Source organism: Canis aureus, chromosome 31 (assembly GCF_053574225.1).
Source record: "Canis aureus isolate CA01 chromosome 31, VMU_Caureus_v.1.0, whole genome shotgun sequence".
Taxonomy (NCBI): Eukaryota; Metazoa; Chordata; class Mammalia; order Carnivora; family Canidae; genus Canis; species Canis aureus.
Window position 1 is genome coordinate 26,616,640 of NC_135641.1, and position 21,750 is coordinate 26,638,389.

Below are 21,750 nucleotides of genomic sequence, written 5' to 3' on the forward strand. Positions count from 1 at the left end.
TTCAACTAATGCTTTTTTTTTCCATCATCTTAGGTTGCTTACAGATATGGATAGTCCATTAACTAAAATAACGTTATGATTTCATAATATCAAATTTGTGACATGTCACACACACACACACACACACACACACACACACAAATCTTTTATAGCATTGTTAATTGCTTAATGTTAGGTGTTGGCACAAAGGACCCAGAGAAGATCCTCTGAAGTGTGAGGATTTTTCTTGAGATCTTACTCAAAAATAATAGCAACAACAAATGCTACCAATCAAAATAATCATTAAAGAGAGATTGGTCAAATTCAGTATTACTATGTAATAGAATATTTTTTGTCCAATAGTTGTTTTTACAAGAAAAGACCAGGGGAAATTTCACTATTATGTATAGTAGATGCTCAAAAAAATTTGTCGATTTGTATTTCATGTAGCTTATAATATCACATAGCTTATAATAGCAATAATATTGATATAATATATATCAATATAATACTATATATACAACTTATATGCTACTTCTCCCCCTTCGCCCATTAATCACCTTAAGCGTATCTGTAAACATTTTTTGAAAACACGACTGTTGGGGCCCCTGGGTGGCTCAGGGGTTGAGCGGCTGCCTTCAGCTCAGGGAGTGATCCCGGGATCCTGGGTTTGAGTCTCGCATCGGGCTCCTTGCAGGGAGCCTGCTTCTCTTTCTGCCTGTGTCTCTGCCTCTTTCTGTCTCTCATGAACAAATAAGTAAAATCTTTTAAAAAAAAACATGGCTATTAAGTGATTACATGATATTTCATTATATGTTAGTAAATAAATTAGGACTATTACAAAATATATCATTCTGGATCCAGGATAAAAGTATAGGTAACATTTTTCCGGATTCTATCATACTGAGAAATATTTTTTTAAAGATTTTATTTATTTATTCAGGAAATACACAGAAAGAGAAGAGGGGCAGAGACACAGGCAGAGGGAGAAGCAGGCTCCATGCAGGGAGCCCGACGTGGGACTCGATTCCGGGTCTCCAGGATCATGCCCTGAGCTGAAGGCGGCGCTAAACCGCTGAGCCACCAGGGCTGCCCCATACTGAGAAATATTATCAAAGGAATTTTCTCTCAAGACTCACACATCCACCTCTCTAGAAAAATAGAACAGGAGGAAGAAGAAGAAGAAGAAGAAGAAGAAGAAGAAGAAGAAGAAGAAGAAGAAGAAGAAGAAGAAGAAGAAGAAGAGAGAAGGAGAAGAAGGGAGAAGGAGAAAGAGAAGGAGAAGAAAGAAGAAGAAGAAGAAAATGAAGGAGGAGGGGGAAGGAGGAGGAGGAGGAGGAATTGGATGAAGAGAGAAAGAAGGGAGGAAGGAGGCAGGGAGGAAGGAAGGAAGGAAGGAAGGAAGGAAGGAAGGAAGGAAGGAAGGAAGGAAGCAAATCTCTAATTCTCCAAAGCCACCAAAGAAGACTCTACTATGCTTACTATAAAATAATCATATTTGCACAGAATTAATTGTACAGAGTTAATTAGTTCACAGCCCCCTTTTCTACTGAGTGTATCATTTGAGATTTACTGTAACCTTCTTACATTGGTAGGGCAGGAATCAATCCCATTTTAGAAATGCAAATACTGAGATCAAAGAAGTTAAGTGACCTACCCCAAAATCATAGGGATGGTTAGTGGTAAACATGGAAACATGGCTCAATTCCTCTGAAAACAAATTCAAACAGTGTTCTTTTCACTTTGTCTTGTGATGTGCCATGGCATTGTTCAGCAATAAATAAACATCAATAATGGTTTTGCATAAGAAGCATAGAGTGTATTTTGACAATATATAACCAGTACTTGTGTATCAATAGGAAGACTTATTTTGGTTTTGCTGCAGTTCTGATTTTTACCAGGTTTCTCTATCTGATCCTTAGACATACTGAAATTCTAGGGGGAATATTTCTAATGCCTCAACTGCCAGATTTTGAGGAGTGTTCTAGGTTCTTGCTTTCCAACAGAATGGGTAGAAAAGCCTTAACAGATTGCTAAAACTTATTCTAAATCCCACTGCAAGGAGTCACTAGATTGCCATTGGGACAATGGGCAGCTCTGCTTGAAAATGACACTGTGCAAAGTTTCTCTAGTTTCCATGGGTGTAAGAATCACTGTAAAGAGATTTACAAGGCAGATTCAAATGTACCATCTCTGATTGATCATATCAGATTCTCTTGGGTTTGGGTTTAGAATCTATATTTTTAACAAGATCTCCAGATGGATATAACACAGGTAATCATTAGAAACAGTTCTCTGCTAGATTTTTTTTTTAAATATGAGATGTTTGACAAACAGTAAAAAGGCTTCAGAGTTTAAGTATTCCCCCACAAAGAATAATTTCCATACAATTATGTCCTTTTAAGTATGAACACCTCTGTCTAACTGTTGTCCATCATTCTTACCCAGGAGAGCATTAGCTATTAAATAGAAGAGGGTGTTGGCTGCTGACTAGCTGTGTGACCTTGATACCCTCGGTAAAATGAAAGGAATAATCTCCCTGGACCAGTGCACACAGTCATTATAACAATGAAATTGAATAATGGAAGTGAGAAAGCTTTGAAAACCAATTCCCACAATGAAAGGGTATTCATTAGATGAGTTCTCTTAATCTACTTCATATTAGAACCTGGGGAATCTTTCAGTTTCTGATGCCCAGGCATTAGCAATTTTTTAAAACTCCGCAGTTGATTTCAAAGTGCAGCCAAATTCAAGGAGAGTGGATTAGCCCAATCTACGCATTTTCACTTTCTTGAATGGTTCAAATTCATTAGAAATTACCAAGCATTCATAAATTACTGCTATAAAACCAACTCATTGGATTCTTGGGATCAACTCTGCTCTCACCACAAATCAGCAATGTATAAAACACTGGGCATGAGCACAACTGCCTAACAGGCCATTTTCTTATTGTCCTTTATCATAATTTTAGGTACTGACTGAAGTTGGATTAAGGAAATTGGCAACCAAGTCAGTAGAATCTGAGGATAACAGCTGCCATACTGTATCTTGCCACAGGGGAAAAGATCAACCCTTCATTTCTGGGAATGCTTAGTCACAAGCCACATGTCATCAGCCTTACCAACTGCTCCGTTCCATTTCCCTTCAGGTGAGACTGAGTCACTTTTCTAGAACGATGACAGCAGAAGATGGCGGAAAGAAGAAATGTGTTACCAACACGGGGATAAGGATAGCTTATCTCACTTAATTTATTCAATGTTCATGCCTCTGGGTACAATTAGTTCAGAAAACCATTAAATTATTCAGGCACCAGCCTAGATAAGGTCCTTTACCTCATAAAATATTCGTTTAAGTTTAAAGGAGGCAATGGTTTGTTTCTGATAGAGATCAACACATAATCCCCAACCCTATCTCAAAATTAAGAAGAAGTGCCATGTGACTGAGGAAGCATGTCGAACCAGAATGACCTGGCAAGAGAAGTGATCACTCTCAGCCTCCTGATAGTTTCAAAGAATTAGGATTTACAGCATTGCTCCAAACTTTCTCCATATTTACCGGCACCAGGCCCTCAACTTCACAATCCACTTCCCTCATTGGAAGCTTGGAACCATCCCCAAATCCTTCCTCCTCCTCCTCCTCCTCCACCACCACTACCACTACCACCACCACCACCACCATTAACTCTCATTGCAACATCACAAAATGGCTGTTTTCTTTTCCATATTCTCTTAAAATTTCATTCCAACTAGAAATGTGAAAAACTACAGTGGAATGCCCTCTTAATCCAGCCATACAACTGTTAGTAGTTTATATATTGTTTCTGTGTCTCATTTTCCCCATCTGTAAAATGGAGCTAGTAATTCTGATTCAATAAGGAGTTGGGAGCCTTCAATGACACATTAAAGTGAAAGGGCCACTTTCTACACTATAAACCTGTTACAAATGAGATGATTATTCACTAAAACACCCAGATGGATGCCCAAGGAGTTTCTCTCTTCATTTGGAATATGATCCTTTCATCCTGTTTCCTGAAGAGGTCCCAGTGTGTCAGGATATGAAACAGAGTGCCTCCAATGTTTGAAAGTCTATGGCCCCTTTCATGCAAAGGGAAGTTAGTATGACGTAGAACAAGAACACTGGATAATGTCAGAAGATCTGTGGTTTAGTCTTGGTTGTTATTAGTAATTTAGGTTTTCTGGCTTTCTGTTTTCTCACCTGTGAAAATGGAGAATAAAAGATCTATCTGGAAGACTTGGGAAAATGTACATGAGAGTGTACAAATATACAAATAATTTTTGAAAACTATGTGAATATCAGATATTGATACAGGGTCATGGTTCTTTTTTTCTTTCCTTTTTTTTTTTTTTTCAGGGTCATGGTTCTTAAACATTCTGATGCTGGTTGAGAATGCCCAGACAAATCTCTGAGATAATCATTTCAACTATTTGGGTTTGGGTGATTATAATATTGAAGTTTAGGACCCAAATATGGAGTGGTGTACAGTCAGAGTGAATGATCCTTGAATAGTCCCAAACCCACCTTCACAGATTCACACTCATGCCTTTTACTTCACCAAGAATCTGGTTTTCTGCTTCCCCCGCTTCCAAGACACACTCATCATTCTCCAACATAATCCCTGCTTCCCTGACATTACTTCTTTTTTGCTCCCTGAGAGTACCTTTTAGCACAGCTTTTGCCTTTAACCCTTTTTTCTTCTCTTTCCACATTTTTTTTTTATTAGAGATGCTTGCTTAGTGTCATAGTTTTGACTAACATGCATTTATTTGGAATATACCAGCCACCCCTTGTGCTTTACACAGGCAACTTCTACATCTCTATCCTTAGTATTTTAATTTCTCCTCATTTATATCATCACTACCTTCTCCCCAGATTACTGCCATAGGTTCAGTTAGATCTCCCTGGTTTCAGAATCTTTTGATCTTATTCATCCTACTCAGATGCTGTCAGAGCACTGTCCTCAGCAAACTAGGGGTTTAAGGGCAATGATTTGATTTGCTGATATATTCTTGAAAATTTTTGCACCTGTGTTCGTGAATGTTAATTGCCTTTTGATATCTAGATTCAAAACTGCAGGTGTAACTATATCATGAAATTATTTCAAGTAGTTTGCAACTCATTGTGGATGTATTTATTTAGCCTATGAACAATTCAGGAGCACTAACTCGCATGTTCATTTTTGTATTCCAGAATGCAGGCAAACTATGTGACAGATAAATACATTAATAAATGTTCATTTAGTCAGTTGACCAACTGACTGATTAATAGTATTATAAGTAAGTACATTTAGACCTCATGTACTTTATGCCTGGAACTGGGTTAGCTAATGGAGACTAAAGGTAAATAAACATGGACTCTGTCCTAATGGGCATCACCTGATATTATATGAGTTACAATAATTTAGAATTGTTATAAATATAAGTACCCTAATTTCAGAGTATTAGTAAATGTAAAAAGGAGCCGATCAGTGAAATTCTTGTTTGAAAGCTGGTTGTCTATAATGAAAAGCAGATTTTCCAGTAGACATTGAGGGTATTCAAATAGCACAAATTATAAGTGTAATATTTATGTAGTACACAAATAAGTTAAAAAGAAGAGCTGGTGGGGGCATTGATTGTGGGATTTTTCTTTACTTCCATAATCACTCATTTTAATTTATATCTTTCCCAACTCAGGCACCCTGGTGTCTCAGTGGTTGACCATCTGCTTTTGGCTCAGGTCATGATCCCAGGATCCTGGGATCGAGTGCCGCATCAGGCTCCAGGAGGAGAGCCTGCTTCCCTCTCTCTCTATGTGTCTGCCTCTTACTCTGTGTCTCTCATGAGTAAATAAGTAAAATCTTTAAAAAAAATATATTTCCCAATCTTCCCATTTCGCCACTGACATTCATCTATACTCCCTAGCAAACAATGACATGGATGTTCACAATATGACTAAAGGTCTGGTAAGAAGTGTTTGTGGTAACAAAGGTACAACAAATGTTTGTTGTGGCTTCTCTGTTCAAGGGAAAAAAAAAAAAAACATCTTATCACAAGAATCTGAAGCATAGAGGCAGAAAGAAAGTAGTTATTTAAGAATTAAAAAGATATTGGGTGGGGTTAGTTGTTTATAAAGATATTCCTTCATTCAGGATGTCATTTACTGAACAAATGTTTACCAACTTCTTGATATATGCTAGGCCCAATGCTAAGTACATCAGAGATGAATAAACCATGGTTTTAATGAGTTCAAGGAGCACACAATCAATGGAAAAAGGCAGGTATGCACATAGATAACTAGCAGTGTCTAGCATAACATACGTGCTCTTTTGGGCACCTTATTTATTGAGCATCCATCACTTGCCAGACACTGTTCTAGGTGCTTGGGATATAGCATTGAACCAAAGAGTCAAAAATCCCTGCTTCCAAATTACTTCTATTCTAATAGGAGAAAACTTTAACTGTGCTGAGAGAGAAATTCTAATACAAATAAAATGAGAAATACAGATAAATGTTACTAGCATCCTAGGAATGAGAGAACCATTACAGGATTCGGGAGAGTCAAGGAATGTGAACCATAAGTTACAGTCTCAATTCGTGTATTCCTCTCTTCTTTTTTGGAGGTTCAAAAGAAATGCAATTCAAGCAGAAAAGAACAGGTGAGTCAGTCTCCAGTGAGGAAGGCGGGTGCATGTGTACTGCACCGTCAAGCCCTTATTGTGGCTAGATGGGTTGGGTATGTGGCTGGAAATATGGAGACATGAAGTTGGAGAGTTACATGAAAGTCTAGGGACTTTAAGTGCATGACTGTGTGCCATGGATTTTGTCTTAAAGTCAGAAGAAAGCTAGTGGAGACTTTAAGACAGAGGGATGCTGTTATCAGGGTGTTGTTTTCAGAAAGATGGATATGGTAGTGTCACTGAGGACAAGAGAAAGGAATCAGAAGCCAAGACATATTTCTGTGAATTTAAAATAGTGACTAAATGTTCATGTGGACCTATTTTAGTCTAAGAACTGAAGCTGATGCTTGTCTCCATGGGCTATGCATCAAAGTCTGTGATCTCGGAGAAGGCACCAGAAACTGGAGAATATTCTGGAAAGGCATCACTGCCTCCTGTGACATTTGTTAAGCTCCTAAGGAGGCTCTACTTTCTCTAGGGAATGAAATAACAGTCATTTAGTAGGATGACTTCAAAGTCCCCACCATCTGCTGAGTCATGGGTGGCAATGGGTCCATGCTCAGAACAGTGTATGAAAATGATGACTGTAGGTTTTTGCTACTATCTGCCTCCACAAAAAGGGAGGGCATTTTGGTCTCCCAAGAATCTAGCTCCTTTTCATCTCAGCAGTTATTCCTGTCCCTTGTTTTTTTTTTTTTTTTTGTTTTTTGTTTTTTTTGTTTTTTTTTTTTTTGTTGTTTTTTTTTTTTGTCTCTTAAAGCTGACAAAAAATAAGAAGCATGGGGAATGAGTAGAAGATACCACGGCTTTGCTGGTAATGGTTATGGTCAGGAGAGGAAGAGAAAGGGAATGGAAGCAGTACAGACAAGATAGTGACAGGCATATAACTGTCTCCCAAAGGTGCCAGACAGGAAAGTTGACACCTCCTTACATACCCAAGCCAGGGTAAGTTGGGAAATTAGAAAAATAAAAACAAAACAAAAGATAAAACACAAGGAATAAAAACATTAAAAAATACACAAACACACAGATGGCTGTTGAGTTGTTCCCAGCCAGCCTACTGCAAAACTCTATCAAATAATTGAGTTGGCAGATGGAGTGGAAAAATCACCCCAAGCCAGCTTAGGCTAGACCTCTGACAACGTTGAAGATAGAGCATTCGGGAGCCTTGAGTGAAAGTTCATGGACTTTTTTTTTTTTTTAGAGTGACTTACATTGTTCAACTCTTATCCCCCCCCCCCCCCCCCTTCTCTCTCTCAATTCACTGGGCCACTTTGGGAGTATCAATCTTCCTGTGGATTTTAGGTACAGAGAAACTTTTGTGACAGTTTTAGAGGATGACATAGCTATAGAGAGCTATGGAGTATTTAGGAAATGATATTAATTTTCAAAAGCTGGATCATTTACTCTGCCTTCTTTGTTCCTATTTGCTTATGTACATTTGTCTCTCTGGAATACTTTTCACTGTGTGGTGAACTCCTAATCATTCTTCAAGACCCAGTGGAGATTTAACTCCCATGTGAAGTTTTCATTTTCCTTCTCAGCCTAAAGCTATTCCTGCTTTTGTAATTCCATGGCTTTTGTATATATTTTCATTTCTAGAAATTGTAAAGCACTTAATATTCAATATCTATTTTTCCCTCTAACTAGACCAGAGGGCGAGGGCTATCGGATTCATCTTTGTTTACCCCATAGCAAATAACACAGTGCTTGATACACTGGGGCAGACAATATGCACTAATAAAATAAACAAATGCGTAAATGAGTCGTTGATCTCTTCCCTTCTCTTTCTGTCATTCTACGTGTAACCAGTACTTTCTTGAGTACTTTGAGGACCTGCCACTCCCGTGCACCATCTTTGTGGCTCGTCCCGTGGGAATTTGCCTGGCCTTTGCCATGTAGGTCTCCCCCCCCAACCTACTTTTTTTAAGCTGGAGAGTGATCAGACCCGGGTGTTGGAAGTCAGCTTTACCACTGAGTCACAGTGCCTCTGGGCACTGTGGTTCTACTCCGTGTGAAAGATCTTTCTGCAGCATTCTTGCGAGGTGAGCTTTCTAATTAGCTTTCCCTTATAAGGTGCCAGAGGGGACGATTGGTCAGCATTGGGGCCCACAGATGGAGAAACAGTGGCCAAGAGACTTTGCCTAAGGCTCTTGGGTGGGCTGAAGCCTCACAGTTAACATGTGGTAAGAATGCAATGACTCAGTGCCCTATTTCCCACCCTGGGTGTCCTCACCCATCAGCTCTCTTCATTCCGCCAGGCCTCAACCTCAAGAACATGGAACAGAGTGACCTGAGTCTCTTACTGAGCTACTGGCTACATTCTGCATTGGTACAGGGTTGCACAGGTTAAATGACTTTGTCTTTAAGTGGCTAGAAGAGTATAGGATGCTTCACAGAATCCCCTAGATTCTTTGCTTGGGACTCCTCCCCCAGACAAAGGGCACCACGAGGCCTAAGAATGCATAAACAATAGAGAAATGGAGTAATAACTGAATAGCAATAACACTCTTGTGCATTATGCCTTTTGACTATTTAAAAGACTTGTATTCCACTGTATACAGCCTTATGAAATGTGAAGTTGAAATATCTCTTTAGGATAAAAGTAATAAGTACTTTTGTGTTAAAAATAGGAAAATATGAAAAGAAAAAAGTTTACTCATAATCCCACCATTTAAAAAAAATAACTACTGTTGGTTTTAGGGATTTCTACTTTACATATTTTTAGCCTAGTTCTTCATAGCAGAAGAAAAGGATAATTATATCCTCAACTTATGGGTGAGGAACTAAGGCTGTAAGGTGCCTGGAAGAGTAGTTTAAGAATGGAAAGATTAAGTCATCTGATTCACAATGCGATACCAGCTACATCTTTAAAGTTTTCTATTGATCCTCAGTTGTTCCCCCCAAAGAAGGTAAAATAATTCAAAGCTGAAGTCAGCACTAGCTCAAAGCTCTGAGATGAAAGCTGATCTTTAAATTCCAAGTACTAGTGTGATGGAAAATTCAAGTACATTTAATGGTCAAAGATACCAGCTAAATTAACCTTTAACGTCAGACATGCTGCCAGGATTCCTATGAATTAAGGCACTGTTTTATGAATTATTTACCAATCCATATTCTTTTCCATTTGGCCCCAGATTTCGAGATCTAAGAAGGGAAACAGTGTGTGTGTGTGCGTGTGTGTGTGGGGGGGGTAGGTAGCTCAAAAGACAGTGAAACGAGGGGGTCAGTTATAATTTCTGATCCAGGAAATAGCCAATGAATGGATGATGGTGACATAACCAGCCATGCAGTGATAGCTAGCTATAGTGGAAAAGGTAGCTTTCTGCTTTCCAATGACCTCACATCTCATGATTTGACCACCCATATTCTGTGGGGCTCACACCCTCTCCTCTGATGCCCAGACGTCATGACAAGGGACAGAGTTGTAAGGATGGGAAGGTGTCCACTCTTGGTCAGAGGAACGGCACCCACCTCAGCATGTGCACCCCCAGTGGCTGAGGCAGGAAAAGGAAAGGATTCTGGGTTCTCATCTTTTCATTGCTGGTCTGTGATCTCTTGAGATTTCTTCTCCTCCCTCCTCTTCCTCCTCCTCCTCCTCCTTCTTTATTCCATGCACTCTATTATGGTTAGAAGTTTCCTCGGGTTTAGAAAGGATCTTTCATTCTACCCAGGGCAGAGGAACCAAGGTAGGATTTGGGAGAAAAGATCCAGGGCATTGGCTTAGTCCTGGGCTCTGGGCTCAGGGAAAGACAAAACCTTTTTACCTATTGCTTGGTGCATAACCGATTTTAAGGGGGAAAACAACAGGCTCCCAGGGCAGAAGTTCCATCCAGGGATAAAGATGGGGCGTTGGCTGGGGCATTCTTCATATTGTATCATATTGTGGATTGGCAGCAAGTGGCAGAGAACACGTCAGGTCTAAATCTACAAAAAAACCCAAACACTGTTATTTAAACTGAACTCTGTGGAGGAACGGTGATGACGATGATGGGGGTGAGTGATCATAATTACTACCATCCCGTGTGTTCTGTGTGCCACCTGCCATGCACTAGCCTCTCTGCAACCCCGTAAGACCAGTCTTACATATTCAGTTGCCCAGATGGGAAAGATGATGTTCGTATAGAAGATGAGCAGCAACTCTTCTGAGATCACCGAGCTCATTTAGGAAACTGGGCCTGAAAATGGGGTTATTACAGCCTGTGAACTTTCTTTCATTACTTGCTGTTCTGGTTTTGTGGGAGGGCCTTGCATCTGGTCCGTTGTCACTGCTGCAGCCCCTTAGCAGAGAGTGTGGGGTGCAAAACCTGGGGTCCCTGGAGATTTCTGCATCTAAAGTGTCGGGGCTACGGGCCTGCCAAGCCCTCAGGAACGGATCCAGCTTCATGGGGTGGTGGCTGGCAAGGTGCCGCACGGCCTGAAGGAGAGCGTGTGCCCTCATCAGTGGCCAATTACTTCCTGAGGAGTCCTGGGAGGGGGGTGTCAGACTGGCAGGCCTGCAGGAGCGGGGGCTCCAGAGTGGGTGGGGGGAGGCAGGAGGCCTGCAGCTATTTCCTGTATGTGTCAGGGCAGATCAGAGCTCACTTATCTTCCTTCAGCCCAAAACAAGTACTTGTTTTATTATTATTTAGAAAAGAGATTATCTTTAGACAAAAGTGGCACCAATATCCTGCCACCCTGATTAAAAGCAGGATGAAGATGAAATGATTTCTCGATCCCTCCTGTCCCGCGAAGCCGCCACCCCCAGGGGAATGGCCCTGTCCCAGCCTCAGTCCAGCTCCAGCTCGCCACTTTTGAAGCTGCCTCTCAACCTGTTTGCTTTCAGAGCTGCAGCAAGAGGCGTGCATGTGCCTGTGCGTGTGCCTGTGTGCCTGTGTGCGTGTGCGTGTGCGTGTGCGTGTGTGTGTGTGTGTGTGTGTGCATGTGTGCTGGCTCCAGCTGAAAGCGTGGCGGGCCTCTGGGGCGGGTGGGAGGCACAACCACAACAGTTGATTACATCAACCCAATTAGCGGCAGCACCCACCTTGTGCAAGCTGGGTGCACCTGCCATCGTGCCCCTGTCTGGCGAATGCCCCCCGGCCCGGGGCCCTGGTGGGGAAGCTGGTGGTTTGAGAGGTAAATGTTCAGCAGGGACCTGCTCTCCAAGCCCTCTTGTGTTGGAGATAAGCAGGGAGTTGGAGACAGACCAGTCTCTGACAGCACAGCCTGCCCAGCCTAATGGTTTTCAGGTCATTCCACCGGGTAGGAACACAACCTTCCCTGAGCACCTAGTGGATGATCAGAGGTGGGGCTTTATCAGATCCTGTCTTGGGTAATGAGGCTGTGTGTGCCCTGCCTCCGTGGAAGCCGGACCAGGACAAGGTGGAGGTGGGAGGTGGGCCAGGGAACCGAACATCTGTTTTCCTTGGCTTCACACTCACTTTCTACCATCACAGGGAATCTGATGTCTGGGCTCAAAGGCAAAATCTGATGGCCCACTAGCCGTTTACCTTGAGCGAGTTACTTAAATTCTCTGAGCTTTGGCTTTGTATTTGTCTAAAAAAAAAATGTGCTTATGCAAACTATAGTGATGGAGAACACCCCGTGCTTGGCAGGGCGCTGGTGGGGAGCGGGGCATGCATGACTCCATGGGGCAGCCCGTGGAGGGCGGTGGATCCCTCTGTGTTGCAATGGCAGTGGAAGCTGCACGACCTGACACATTTGCCAAAACCCACAGAACTGTACACAGAAAAGGGGTATGTACATTTACAACATAAATTTTAAAATAATAAATAAATAAATAAATAAATAAATAAATAAGATAAATTTTATCATAATAAGAGTAACTTTTCACAGGTCAGCCACGAGGATAAAGAGGATAAAAGTTTTGAGAGTACTTGGCACAATGAATAACCCGTGTGTGTCCGAAATGTATAGCCTGGGTGGTTTCTTTTCCCCTTTCTTTGAGAGGCTTTTTTCCTCATCCATAAAGTGGGGATTAAAACATTACTTCTTATAAACCTAAGAAGTCTCTTCTTCTTCATAAGCCTGGTGCAATGAGATTATGAAGACAAATACCAGATCAGGGCTCAAGAGGTAGCAATTCATTCATTCATCCATTCATTCATTCCATTTTTTAGTGCTTCTGTTGTCAGGTCCTGGTGGAGGCCCTGCTGGATCAGCATGATACAGCCTGTCCCTGCCCTAATACAGCTCACAGTCCAGGGAGGGGGACAGGGATGAAAGCCGCATAGTAAATGCTGCATAGGTGAAGTCCCAGCAGCTGTAGGAACATTTCTCAGGACATCTACTGTAGCCCTTTACCTAAATATTTTCTGAAATAAGATTTGGAAGACAAGAAGGAGACGGGCCCAAGAAGCAGCAGAGGAAGAGGAAAGGAACTGTAGGCTGAGGAAACTATAAGTGGAAAGATCTGGAAGTGAGGGGGCCCAAGGCTCATTTGGAAACAGCCTCTTTCAGTCTGGTTGGGGTCAGAGATGGTTCATTTTGAAGATTCAAGCCTTGGCTGCGGGTGGACTAACTGACTATAAAGACGCACGCCTTCTAATCCCATGAGCATGTATTTCCATGACCACCCTGACTCCCTCTCTGCACCCACTTGTAGGCAACTGGGGCCCTGGTCCTCTTTTCCCCTGAGGGATCTGGGCCAGAACCTAAGAGAAGGACTCTCCCTTGAGAAGTGTGATGTTGTAGTTCCCTTGCATTTGCTTTTGCTTATCACCCAGCTTCCAGCCTGAGGTTTTCCCCACCAGGTGGGAGGTGGCAAGAGTCATGGAAGGGATTCAAATCTCTAAGGCTGTCAGATGATGTCAACCCGATTACCAGAGAACAGCACTATCTGCCTGGTGATGGCCCTCACCTATCTGCACCTGTGGGGATCTGGGTGGAATTTGCTGACGGGACACTCGGCTGGCAAAAGTTCAGTTCCTCTACCTCTTCTTTCATCTCCTGGAAAGGAAGCAGCATTAGCACTGGGATGAAGCCCCAGTGACCTTAAGAAAGATGCAGCAATTACAAGGAAATCCTGCAAGTTTGGGTATTCTGCTTAACTTATGCTTAAAGCTGAGGACTGCTACTCCACTCTGATGCACCACGGTGGATTGACTGGTTACTAACCGGTTCTGGGCTGTTCATAAATAGCCATTTCCCCCGGCCCAGCCCCTGGACCAGCCCAAGGCCTGCCACCCTCAGCACTTCAATCCCTTTTCTAGAACACCTGGGACGGCCCCATAATCCAGCTGATGGGGTGAAGCCAGCTGAGGGGCCTTCCTCAGATCCTGACCCAGCACTTTATTTAATCTGAGGGGGTAAAGGACACTAGTTGGTATATTTGCAAACATCCCCTCTCTAAAAGAGAAGAGGATAATTGAACAGCTGACTTCCCTGTGTAAATCATTTCTTCTCTCTGGACTTCTATTAGTCAATAAAAATAAACATTATTATCATTTTATTAGGTGTGTGGGGTTTTTAGACTTGTTGATTTCTCAGGTCTTTTCCACCTTTCACATTCTAAGATTTTTTAAACTTACATAAACATATAAACTTATGAAGGAATTCAGGATCTCCTCTCTGCAATCTTGCTGATTCCAGAACGCATCCAGGGGAAGGTGTTGACAGCCTGCAACTGATAGAAGCAGGAACTTCTCAGAATCACAGATTCATAATACTTCAAGCTGGGGGCAACCTGGAGTCCACCCATCGGGCTATTTGGAATGTTCTAGGGAGATCACAGAGGCAGATGAGGGGGGGTGTGTGTGGACAGGGCTACAAAGTCCAGACTCCTGCTTCTACCCAAGCAGCCTGATTTTTCCTGTTTTATACAGTGGTATTCTTCTTAAGATTTTATTTTTAAAAAAAATTTCCATGTCTAGGGAACTCATCTGAAAATGCGTAAATGCTGGCTTGGCAAGTGGCTCTCACTATGGTTTTGACTAGATGATTTAACGTCTTTGAGCGTCAATTTCCTTACCTATAAAATGGAACCTATGGTACTCAACCTAAAAGGTCTGAGAGCACAACAGCACTCAGCACAAGGTCTGGCACGCACTAGGGGTTTGCTATCGATGAGGTGGATCTAAATCCAATCCATGCTTACTTACTTCCTTGAGGTGGAATCCAAGTTCCCAGAGCTGCTCTGGGAAGACTCGGAAGGATGGCAAACACACAGACACACACGCACACACACACATAGAGGTACACCACCAGGACCTGCCAAGAGGGCACTTCCAAAGTAACAATTACCCTTGCAACACTTGCTATTGCTGTTACCAAACAAGATGACAACAGCAAAATCTTATTCAACCACAACTGCAGAGGCCGATGGTGCTGATAAGCACCGCAACACCACGGATTCGGTTACTGCAGGATACCTGGCTGACCTTCCTGGGCTCGGGTTTGTATCCACACAGGAGCTGTGCAGGAGAAGCTGAATAACCGGTCCTCCCCCCCGCCCCCCTTCCAGGGTGTGGTGGCTGTAGCACCTTAAATGTCTCCTTTACATGGACTAACCCAGCCCCTTCTGCCTCTTTCCAAGCGCCGTGTCTACACTGGTGGCTGACTTGCTTCCCCCACCTGAGACAGCAGGGCAGTCGGCAGAAAAATGTGCGCATCTTGAGCTGTTTTCCCATTTCTGAAGGGCTGATGCATTTCCAAATGGAAGAGCCTAGAACCTCCTAGAATCTCCCTTCTGTTAAACCCTCCGTTCTCATATGACTAATTTGAGAATCCACCCACTCTGGGGGCCATTTGGTGGGTGTGAGGAAAGATTTGCAAGCACTGTTCTAATCACAAATTGTATCAGTGCAGGGCTCTGTAATCTGATGGGGATTGGCCCGCCCTTGGTGGCATTTTCCAGGCTGCTAGGACAATTTATCCCTGGGCTGAGGTTCAATGCTAGCCCTGTGATGAATTGTCTGTGTCAGCCCGGCTCAGTCGTTGGCCCTCTTTGCACCTCCTCACGTATGGGATCCTCATGTCTCTTGTATGTATTTTTTTTTTTTTTTCAGTTGTAACTTGCACAATGCTTCTCTTTGCCTGTCGATGTTTTCTGGCTTTCAAGCCCAGTTTAATCACAACTTTGGATTCTGCTTCCTCCCCAGTATTGACTGGTGGACTTGGAGAACACCACTCCCTGCAGCCTCCCTAAGGAACACCGAGGCCAGAGCCTTCACTCCACAGTTGGAGAAAATAAAAGCTAGAAGGAGAAAGTACCCAAAGCCAGAGTGGCTAACCTAAAACTCTGTGCTCAGTCAGGAGCCCGCTCCACTGTGTTCATTCGCCCCTCCACTGAATCATGTACATCTGCTTTCCATAAATATTTCTTGAGTTCTGCTCTGTGCCCTGCACGATTTTAAAGTCTGGAGATGCAGTAATGAATAAAATTCCTGCCCTAGAAACTACATTCGGAGTGGAGGGAGACAGGCAAAATAATTTAGGTGAGTTGTAAAGAGGTGGTAAGTGCTGTGAAAAACTAAGGGAATGTCAGCTTCAGGAGTCCAAGCATAATGAGAGGTCACAGAAGACCTCCTGAAGAAAGGGGAGCTTTGATCCTGATTGCTGGAGAGGAGGGATGAGCCGTGCAAACACCCGAGGGGAGGTACAGGCATAAACAGCAGTGCGTACAAAACAGTAGCATGTACAAAACACTACATGCAAAGGCCCTGAGGCCAGAACACGCTGGGCAGGTTCTGGGAGCAGTAAGGAGGCCAGTGCCACTGGAACTGAGGAAGGAATTTAAAGGAGGTGAGGGCAGGGCGATAACTGGCTCAGTCCCGGGGGCCATTGTAGTGGCTCAGCCAGTGGGATGGAAAACCAGTGAAAGATTTTGAGCCGACGAGTGACATGACCCTGTTTATGTTTTGAATGCATGACCAGCTTTTGTGTTAAGTACACTGACCAGGGGGCAACAGTGAAAGTGGGGAGGGAAGTCAGGAGGCTGCTGCATTCATTCAGCAGAGAGACTAAGGTTGCATGGACCGGGGTGGGGAGAGAGGAGGTGGTGCTAAGACCGCTACTGTGGGGAGCAGGGAAGATGGGCTTGAACTCAGTAATGGGGAAATTGAGAAGGGTCCTGGAAGGAAACAAAGGCTGGAGCCCGACTACTCGGCAGGGAGACTGAACTTGGCTTAGGGCTATAGCAGGTTAGAGGAGGCTTCCTGGAGGAAGAAGCATCCGAGACAGAGAGGACATGCGGTGTAGGGTGACCAACTGTCTCCAGTCCCTCTACCTGCCCCAGGAACTGGGAGAGTTGGCCACGCTGCCTGCCTCCGTGAGATTTTCCTGGTGAAGCCTGGGGAGGTGGGAGCCTGAGAGCTGAGAGTGCCCGGGGTGGAGAGAACAGATGGTAAAGATCTGTGGGGAAAGAGAGGCCAGTGCTTAGGGTGATAATCAGGGGGAGAGGCTGTAGACAGGGGCCCTCATGTGCCTGGCTCTGTAAGCCCTAACAATAGAAGAGCCATAGAATTTGTTTTGATGTCAGTGGAAGGGTTTTAAGCAAAGGAGTGGTAACACTAATAACTTGGTAGTTCTTTCATTTTCTTACTTATAAAAGAGCTATATATATCTAAAAAAAAAAAAACCCATCATTTATAAGTTTTTAATCAAAAGTGAAAAGCAAGAAATCAATCAACCGAGTAGCAAATAAGTTGATGTTCCAACTGAGTGTTCAGTAGCTACAGGAGTCCTCATGGCCAATCAGGTCATGTTCTCTATGGAACCAGTTAATCCCCCCCACCCCGCCACCGCCCCATTTCTCTATTTGCATCAATGACATCCTTTTCCTAGGCTCAAAATCTCCAGCTCGTGATTTTAATCTTTCCCTGGTGACTCTGTCAGCCACCAAGTCCTTATTCCTTTTTTTCGGCATGTCTCTCCTTAGTCTGAAGCCTGCCAGCCTGATTCAGGTTGTCCTCATGTTGGGTCTTGGCAGCAATGGACTAAGGGGTGTGTGTGTGTGTCGTGGAGGATAGTGGGTGTGGGTGTGGTGGAAGGTAGTGAGATTAGACCTCTCCGGGTGCAGGAAATAAGGGGACGTGTTGTCTACTTGGAATTTATTTATTTAAAGACTTTATCTATTTGAGAAAGAGAGAGCAGCCGAGTGGAGGAGGAGGCACAGGGGGAGAAGCAGACTCCCCACTGATGCAGGCTTAGATCTCTGGGTCCCGGGATCCTGACCTGAGCCAAAGGCAGACACTTCACTTCCCGAGCCACTGCCCGAGCCACTGCCCGACCTGTCTGTAGGGAATTTAAAGCCAGTCATTTTAAAAGTCAGTCTGCTCTGTTTCATTTCTACATGCCAGACATTAATGACAATTAATGACAATCCTAAAACCTCCTCCCAACAGGAGCAGAGCACTCCGTTTGCTCCCCACCCCGGCCTTGAGTTTTGTAACATTTTCTTCATTGGTCTCCCCGTTTCCTGCCCCCTTTCTTCCAGTCCCTCGTAGGCAGCTGCAGCATCTAACACCCATCTCTAGCTCCCCCAAACCTCAGCATCCTCCCTGAGGTTTACAGGATCACCCCAATGCCACAGTCTAGTCGAGCTCTTGGTCGGGCCCCGGGGAACCCGAAGCCAGCCTGAAAGCTGAAACTGACCCTATTACTCTGCATCCCAAGCTCTCTGCATCCCGACAGTCTGTGTCACAAGGGCCGTGGTTTCCTGCTGCATGAGCTGGGATGGGATCTAGTTTTGGGGTCCCAGCACTGCCAGAGATTGCCTGCGTGACCTTAAGTAAGTCACTCTCCCACTGAGACCCTCAATCTTTTTATTAATCAAATTAGGATCATAATGGGGGTAAAGCTGAAGTGACAGGAGAGCAGGAGGGGCCAAATGATCTCATGGTCCTGAGAGCAGCCACCCACGTGAGCCATGAGGGACCCTGGGAGCATTGAGGGCAGGCCTGTTGGAGGGGGGCCACAGCAGTACGGTGCTCATGGCCAGACAGAGGATGACTCTTTGCTGTTACGGTTCATTTCATGTTTCTGCTTTTCATTTTCGCCATCTCATATTCCACGTATCTTTTAAGGGAAAAGCTTTCGACCAATTCCTTCAAAAATCCTTCCTTGGCTGCTTACGCCTGGCCTGATCCTGCTCTCCTCAAAAACCCCCGGAACACACATCCTCTGTGTTTACACAGGTCCCCTGCGGATCCCCTCATATCGTGCCTCTTCCCACCTGGACTTTATATGCCACCTCTTCTGTGTGTTGAGCAACTCTCTCAATGTTGAACACACATTCGATATGAAATTGAGATTTGTCAAAATGAGTGAATGAATGAATGAATGAACGAACGATGAATGAATGAATGAAGACATCTCTTTTTTTCTTACCCCTTAGTGCAAAGTATGCTGATAGTGCCATCTGCTGCTAAGCTTTGATTCTATGTTTTCTATATCATTGAAAAGAGAGAGAATGCTTAAATATTAAAAAAAAAAAAAAAAAAAAAAAAGTGCCTTCCAAAGTGCTGGCACAGTGAGGACTTGGAAAAGCCACTGAAATGACCCAGTGCTGGGAGGCTAGGAAATCAGAAGGGCCCGGTGAGGTGGCTGCAGGAAAGCCAAGATCTCCTCCTAGACTGGTGATTGGGAACCAATTTGAAATTAAAAAACCTTTTCAACTTTGTATAGTGAGTTTCTCTTCCGCTCCCCTGCCCCATAAAGAAGTATGTTATTTATGGGCAGAGATTATTTTTAAATCTAACTGTATGAAAATTAACTTTGAAGATTTCAAGATGCTTCCTAGGAGAATGCATTTAAAAAAGTCATGAGAGCTGAAAAAGCATTACTGAAGAAATCACAGTCCTGTTCATTTTTCTTTTTTTAAAATATGTTCTCATGTAGTAAAAATAGCAATTGTCTTTTAATGATTGCCTGCTAGGTGTCTGACATTTTCTATCTATTGTCTCAATTAAATTTAATAACTCAACAGAAAAGTATCACTTGCTCTTTTACGGACAGAGATACCGATTATGAGGGGATAAGAAATATGTCCATAATCAGAGAGCTGGTAAAAGACTGCAAATATTTCAAGTCTGCATGGCACAAAGCCTGCACTTTTCCTTGCTGTTGTACCCTGACTCCGTGATGGTGCTCTGGCCCAGGAGTCAGGTGACCTGAGTTTAAGTCTGAATGATACCAGTAACTTTTGTAGAAAGTTGGATAAATAAATTTCTTCTCTGGGCCTCAGTTTCCTCGACTCCAAAATATATAAGGGGTGTAAGGCCAGATATTCTCCAGACCCCTTCTAACTTGAGGTCTGTTGCTTGCAGTGGCCTTTATTTGTTGAGTTATAAATAGAGAATTTTATTGTGTCTGTGATTCTCCCCTGAGCTTCCACCACTGGCTTCATCTTTCCAGTCTAAACAGCTCTGGACGGTTCACTGTAGACTTCAGGTAAGCAATGACCAAAAGCACTCTATGCTGAGCTCTGAAGGCCACTCGGATCTCTTTTTAGTTCATTTGTAAACCATTCTGCATGTAAATCAGGCATTTTTCCCCCCCGTGGAGCTCAAAGCATGATGTATATCCTATGCTGATTCTGACGGCTATGTGGTTTGAAGCTTTCAGTATGCCAATTTGTCACTTTTGACATATTTGACAACTGGTCTTGAGCTGTGAGTGCTGTGGTAGGCAATGTGTCCCAGGTTGATGGGCACACTTCGGCAGAGCTAAGTCCCCAGAAACAGAATCTCCACATGGTGCCGAGCCTTTGAAGCGGCTCACTGGTGCTTCAAAGCAAAGTTCATGGTACAGGGAGCAACATCTGATGTACTTTTATTACCCTTAGAGACAAAAATCATTACACAAATGCCAAATGTCTGGAAGAAAAATCTGTACCCTGTGCTCAGCCCTGGGGCCTGAAAGTTCAGAAGAGGCTCAAAGTGCTCCCTGGGAGGAAACCAGAGCGTGTTTGAACAGAGCTGTAATCACACCTGGCACACTCAGAGGAGTGGTAGCAACCATCTTGCTGAAGCCAGTAGCCTCCTTCTAGATTTCCACTGGGGTGTGAGGAGTGGGGAGTCCTGGGGTCAGATAAGCCCATATGAATACCTCCCGCCTCCTAGCTACTCATGAAAGAAGGGTCAGAACTGCAAAATGTCCTTAGAGACTCCAGCCACTTAGTTTTCACTCGGAAAACTGGCATCTGCTGTGACTTTGACTTGAGGCAAAGCATTCATCTACCGTGGGCTTCTTTTTCCCTGTACGTGAATCACGACCTTGCCTACTGGAAGGTTGTAAAACACTCGGTGACCACGATTGGTATAAACAATGAAGGAAAGTGGAAATTCTTCCGGGAATCTTGAGACTGCCAAGTCAAGGGAGGGCCAACCATGCCTTCATGCCTGTCCTTCACTTGTACTATCTAAAAGCAGAACAAATGTCAATTTGTGACTATTCAGGACCCAATTTGCTAAAAGCAAAACAAAACAAAACTTTGTTATAGCTGTATTTGGGGTGCTGAGGGGAAAGAAAACTAAACAGGTCTGATTTACTTACCAATATCAACTTCAGAGAAGTGTAGTTCTAATTCCTATCTATGAGCTTGTGAGAATAACAGGTCTTGAAACTCTGAACTTCAAATCGAATAGAAATACTGCTGTCCGTCCAGTCAACGTTGCTGAACAGTGGAATATCAGGAGAGCCCAGGATATTACTCTGGTGACCAGAAGCCTTGAAATTGGCTTCTAAGCCTCAGGGCTCTATAATTTATTCTAAATCTAAGCAGTGTAATTGCCTAAGACCTTCAAAGGCATTTAAAAAGTTGAACAAACCAAAGACAGGTACAGAGAACAAGCAGAGTAAGTGTGATTGCACACTTACTGCGTGACATCCTATTCAGCCCTGTGGTTTGAAATGAGGCAAACGGGCCCCATTAACTCCTGTTGGAGATGGTCTGCTTCCAAGGATTCCCAAAGCCTCTGAGACCCTGTTCCCTGTTTTTTGACACTGGAAAAGATGTCCTCACTCGAGGACAGCATAGCTTTCTGGTTTTGCTAAAAACTTGACTAATTTTGCCAAACGCTTTAGGCTTTTTCGACAATGCACCTGACTATCCTCAGGTGGGCTGGGATATGCTCATTATTCCCATTTCTGAGAGG

At 43.5% G+C, this 21,750-nt stretch overlaps 1 long non-coding RNA gene across 1 annotated transcript; it reads right to left on the minus strand.

Annotated features, from left to right (window-relative positions):
- Positions 1 to 14,087: 14,087 nt before the first annotated feature.
- LOC144302228 (uncharacterized) lies at positions 14,088 to 15,356 on the minus strand. The gene is made up of 2 exons (XR_013369069.1): positions 15,227 to 15,356; positions 14,088 to 14,279 (listed from the first exon to the last, which is right to left on the minus strand). It is a non-coding gene; the product is annotated as an uncharacterized LOC144302228 (long non-coding RNA).
- Positions 15,357 to 21,750: the final 6,394 nt, after the last annotated feature.